At 39.1% G+C, this 5,734-nt stretch overlaps 1 pseudogene; it reads right to left on the minus strand.

Moving 5' to 3' along the window:
* Positions 1 to 658: 658 nt before the first annotated feature.
* Positions 659 to 1,965, minus strand: LOC116751917 (annotated as a pseudogene).
* Positions 1,966 to 5,734: the final 3,769 nt, after the last annotated feature.

Consider the following 5,734-nt stretch of genomic DNA (forward strand, 5'->3'; position numbering starts at 1 on the left):
CCTAGCAGTTTTTAAAGCTCTAAGAGTGTTAGAACTATTATATGTCTATACTCTTTAATATTATGGTAGGAAGGTCAACTGAACTAAATCCAACTGACCAAATTGCATAGTTACATACAATTCTACCTTGAAATATAGAAATTCCATTTGTGTAAAAATATATTTAAATAAAATATATTTATTTTATATAAAACACTGCAGCTTAAAAAGATTCATAACCCAATGGCAGAGCCATTCCTAGGGAGGATCAGAATTGTTCAGTTCAGGAGGTCTTGGAGGCTTTTATTTTTGTTCGTTGGTTTGTTTTTGTTTGCAATTCCCATTTATTTTTGGCTTCTTGGAGAGTTATCTGAAAAACAGGAGAGGGAAATGTTAACTGGACAGGTCGGAGGAGTGGGCACGAGAAAGAAATATAGGGTTACCCAGAATGGCAGAAATCTAGGTGCCCCAGAGTGGAAAGAGAGAGCAGACATTCAACAAACAACAAATATTTATTGGGCACCTATCATATACCAGGCAGTGTTCTAGAAAACCCCACCACCACCAAAAAGAAAAAACAAGATAGAGGCAGAAAACACAAATTCTGAGGGAGAAGAAAGGGGCGGTTGAGGAGGAAGGCTGAGGGGCCTGAGAAACCTGCGGTCATGGGGACTCGGCCTTAGGCCTCCTCTTCGGCTTCCTCACTGAAATCCTCCTCTTCTGCAGTGGCATCCTGGTACTGCTGGTACTCGGAGATAAGGTCGTTCATGTTGCTCTCAGCCTCGGTGAACTCCATCTCATCCATGCCCTCACCTGTGTACCAGTGGAGGAAGGCCTTCTGGAGGAATATGGCAGTGAACCCCTCTGAGATGCACTTAAACAGCTCCTGGATGGCCGTGCTGTGGCCAATGAAGGTGGGTGCCCTTATAAGGCCATGGGGTGGGATGTCGCAGATGGCCGTCTTGACATTGTTGGGGATCCATTCCATGAAGTAGCTGCTGTTCTTGTTCTGCATGTTGAGCATCTGCTCATGCACCTCCTTCATGGACATCCATCCACGGAAGACAGCAGCCACGGTGAGGTACGGGCCATGGCGGGGGTCACAGGCAGCCGTCATGTTCTTGGCATCTAAGACCTGCTGGGTGAGCTCGGGCACAGGGAGGGCCCGATACTGCTGGCTTCCATGGCTAGTCAGAGGGGCAAAGCCAGGAGGAAGATGTGGAGTCGTGGGAAGGGCACCATGTTGACTGCTAGCTTGTGGAGGTCAGCATTGAGCTGGCCAGGGAAGCAGAGGCAGGTGGTGACACCACTCATGGTGGCTGAGACGAGGTGGTTCAGGTCCCTGTAGGTTGGCATGGTCAGCTTGAGGTTGCAGAAACAGATGTCGTAAAGGACCTTGTTGTCAATGCAGTAAGTGCCATCAGTGTTCTCCACCAGCTCATGGACGTTGGCGTTGTAGTGCTCAACCACAGGGTCGGACACTTTGGGTGAGGGCACCACACTGAAGGTGTTCAGGATGTGGTCAGGATATTCTTTACAGGTCTTGCTGATGAGCAAGGTGCCCATTCCAGAGCCCATGCCCCCTCCCAGCGAGTGAGTCAGCTGGAAGCCCTGCTGGCAGTCACAGCTCTCGGCCTCCTTCTGAACCACATCCAGGACCGAGTCAGCCAACTTGGCCCCCTCTGTATAGTGGCCCTTGGCCCAGTTGTTGCTTGCCTCCGACTGACTAAAAACAAAGTTGTCTGGTCTGAAGATCTGACCTAAAGGACCTGAGTGAACAGAGTCCATGGTCCCTGGTTCTAGATCCACCAAGATAGCACGAGGAACAAATTTGCCACCTGTGGCTTCACTGTAGTACACGGAGATGCGGTCCAGCTGCAGGTTGCTAGTCTCATGATAGGTGCTGGTGGGGTCAATGCCATGTTCATCACTGATCACCTTCCAGAACTTGGCACCGATTTGACTGCCACACTGACTGGCCTAGATGTGCACAAATTCCCTCACTGTTAAAATTTACTATAATCTTTTTGCTCACTTCAAAGTGTGTATGGGGCAAGAAAATGGTATGTAATTAGTTTTTCTCTGCTGCTGATCGCAGGCTGGAAGGATGGGATGGGTCCTGGAGCCTGGAACAGTGAGGTCCTAATGTGGCGGCAGGAAGGTTCTGAGAGAGCTTGGAGGCTTTTGCGTAAAGGCTATGATTTTATTGATAATTTTGCCTGTGTCATAACCTAAGAGGGTTAATATAGGGCTTTTTAAATTTTTAGGAAGCACAAAGATATACTTTATGTCTCACTGCAAAGATAATTTGTTTGGCAGCAATATTGATTACCACTTAAGTGAGAAACTAGGTTTGTTCCAAAAGGATTTCATAGCACAAGCTTGGGAATGTTCCCTCCTCCCCACTCCTTTTTTGTATGAAGAAAGAAAAAAAAATCATTCTCAAAGTCACTTCAAATGTAAGTTACCAGTTTAAAAATGATCAAGGAAAGAAGAAAACATGTTGAAGAGTACTGTGACTGTCTTGAATCACGTTTCTAAGGGCATGACACCAGTGACATGATTGCTTACTTTTCGTGTTATTAGACTACGATGGGAAATAACCACTGAATTCTGACTGAGATAAGCCATCAAAAAGTTAAGTGTTTCCCATATCAAACTGTCAACTAAAGCATCTTATTTATCTCCTGCCTCTTCCTTTGGGAGACCAGATGTAGGTGAATGAGAGTGTGACATTGGAAGAGACTTGACCTGGTCTAACCTTTCAAGGCTGAGCAGTTTCACTTTTTCTGCTAATTACAAGACACCTTCAAATAATTTTTGCATCTTTTTTCCAGATTTATTGAGATACAATTGACATATAATATTGTGTAAGTTTAGGAGGTACAACATAATGATTTGATATATGTATACATTGGGAAATGTTTCCCACTATCAGATTAGTTAACCCATCCATCAACTCACATAATTACAATTTTGTGTGTGTGTAGTGAGAGTGTTCAAGATCTACTCTCTTAGCAACTTTCAAGTATATAATACAGTATCGTTAACTACAGTCATCATGCTGTACCTTACATCCCTAGGATGTATTTGTCTTATAACTAGAAGTTTATGCACTTTGACTGTCTTCACTTGTTCTCAGCCTGCACCTCCAGCTCCAGAAACCACCATCTATTCTGTTTCTATAATTTTTTTTTTAGATTCCACATATAAGTTAGATCATATGATATTTGTCTTTCTCTGTCACTTATTTCACTTATTTCACAAATAATATCCCAAATTTGCTTCTATCATTCATTTTTTTTCTAATGAATACATGGATGTTGTGGGAATAGCATTCTAGATATTAATATATTAATATTTTTCTCTGATTCCTTTCCTATTCCATCAGCCTGTTTTGTTGGACACTGGGAGGTGACTAAAAGGGAACATTAGAAAAAATAAGAAAACCTGACAAGGAGATATTTACAATAAAGCCAAGGAATGTAGGGACAATCACAGTAGCAAAATTTAATTCTTAACACAATCAAGGAAAAATAATTCTGAAAATGGCAAATTTCTCCTTGCTGTAGATATGGCTCTCAGGAAGGATATACTGGGCACTTACGGCACGTAGAAGGACTGAGTTTGGTATTGAAGTTTACTTGACTAGGTCATCTTTCTTTCTACCCAGGTATCTTTCAGTGAAAGGAGAGAATGGCTTTCAGGCCTCATGCTATTTCTTCCCATTCTATAATTTTTAGATTTAATCAGCATTTTAAACCTTCACCAAAAAGGAAACTCCATACTTAAATGGTCTTATTGGCAAATCCTACCAAATAAAAAAGAAAAAATGATGCTAATCTGACACAAAGTCTTCCAGAGAATAAAAAGACTAACTGCACTTCAATATGTTTATGAGGCCAGTATAACCTTAATGCCAAAACCTGAGAAGGTTGGTATAAGGCAAATATCAGGCCAATCTCATCCATGAACATTGCTAACATTGTTTTAGGATTTTGTTTTCGAACTAAATCTGGCAATATATGAAAAGGATATTATATCATGATCAAATAGATTTTAACCCAGAAATCAAAGTTTGATTTAACATTTACAAGTCAATTAGTGTGATTTACCACATTAACAGGATAAAAGAGAAAAATAGATACAGAAAAATAATTTGATAAAGTTCAACATCTCTTCATGATAAAAAACTGCAGCAAACTAGGAGTAGAGGGAAACTTCCTTAATCTGGTTATGGACATCTGCAAAAAGCATACAGCAAGCATCATACTTAAAGCAGAACTGTTGAAAGCTTTCCTCTGGACTAGGAATGAGACAGGAAAACCTTACAGAAGTAAGGTTCTGTAGGCAAAGAAAAATTGAAAGCTACAAGGATTCAAAAGAAAGAAATGGAAATGTTGTTATTCTTATACAATGTAATTGCATACATTGAAAATCCCAAACAGTCTACATATCTGTAGTTAATAAGTTTAGCAAGTTTCGTGGGTACAAGTTCAACATATAAATTTTTATATAGTTCTATATAACAGGATAAAGTGATTATTTGTGGTGGCATTAAAAATATAAAACTCTTGGATATATATTTAATGAAAGATACGTAAGGCATCTACACACAAATCTGTAAAGCATTATTGATAGAAATTAAAGACATAAATCAATAGATGTGTGTACCGTGTTCACTGATTGGAGGATGCAGTATTGCACAGATGTCGGTTCTCCCCTAATTCATTTATAGATTTAAATCACAACCAAAACCTGAATGAGTTTTTCATTGTTATTGCTGTTAAAGTTAACAAGCTGATTCTAAAATTTATGTGGAAATGCAAAGGGCTAAGAATATCCAAAATACTCTTAAAGCAGAAGAAAAACATGGACAACTTGTACTACTGAATATCTGGGCTGAAAGCTAAAATAATTGGCAATAGATCAGTGGAACAGAACAGAGAATTTAGAACTAGACACACACAAACATGAACTCTTGATTTGTGATAAAAGTTGCAGTATAGAAGAGAAGTGGAAAGATGGTCTTTTCAATAGATGGAGCCAGGTCAGCTGGCTCTTCACATGGGAAAAAAATGAAACTTGATCCCTATTTTGCACCATAATTACGTCCAGTTGGATAGTAGAGCTAAATATAAGTAGTAAACTAATAAAATGTCTAGAAGGTAACATAACACAAGATCTTCATGATCTTTCCATGTGGAAAGTTTTCTCAATAAGAGGCAAAAAGCATTAACCATAAATGAAAATATTAATAAATCAGACTACATTAAAGTTAAGAAATTGTAATCATCAGAAGATACTATTGAAGAAAGTGAAAGGTAAACCACATAGTATGAGAAGACATTTGCAATACATGCAGTTGACAAAAGTCTCATTCCCAAAATATAGAAGGAATTTCTAGAAATCAGGGAGAAAAAAAGACACAGACAATTCAATAGAAGAATGCATTCTTGAAAAGGTACTTCACAAAGACCATCTCCAAATGGTCAATAAACATATGAAAAGGTGTTCAACTTTAAGTCATCAGAAAAATGTAAATTAAATCCCCTCTGAGATATCACTACCTATTCAATAAAATGGCTAAAATTTACAAAGACTGATGCAGAGCGATTGGAACACTTTATACCCAACTGGTAAGAGTTAAAGTTGATAAAATGCACTTTAGGAAATTGCTTAACATTATCTACTAAAATTGTATGTATCCATAACTAATTACCTAATATCCAATTCTACTTCTAGCAATAAGACC

Source organism: Phocoena sinus, chromosome 3 (assembly GCF_008692025.1).
Source record: "Phocoena sinus isolate mPhoSin1 chromosome 3, mPhoSin1.pri, whole genome shotgun sequence".
Classification (NCBI taxonomy): domain Eukaryota; kingdom Metazoa; phylum Chordata; class Mammalia; order Artiodactyla; family Phocoenidae; genus Phocoena; species Phocoena sinus.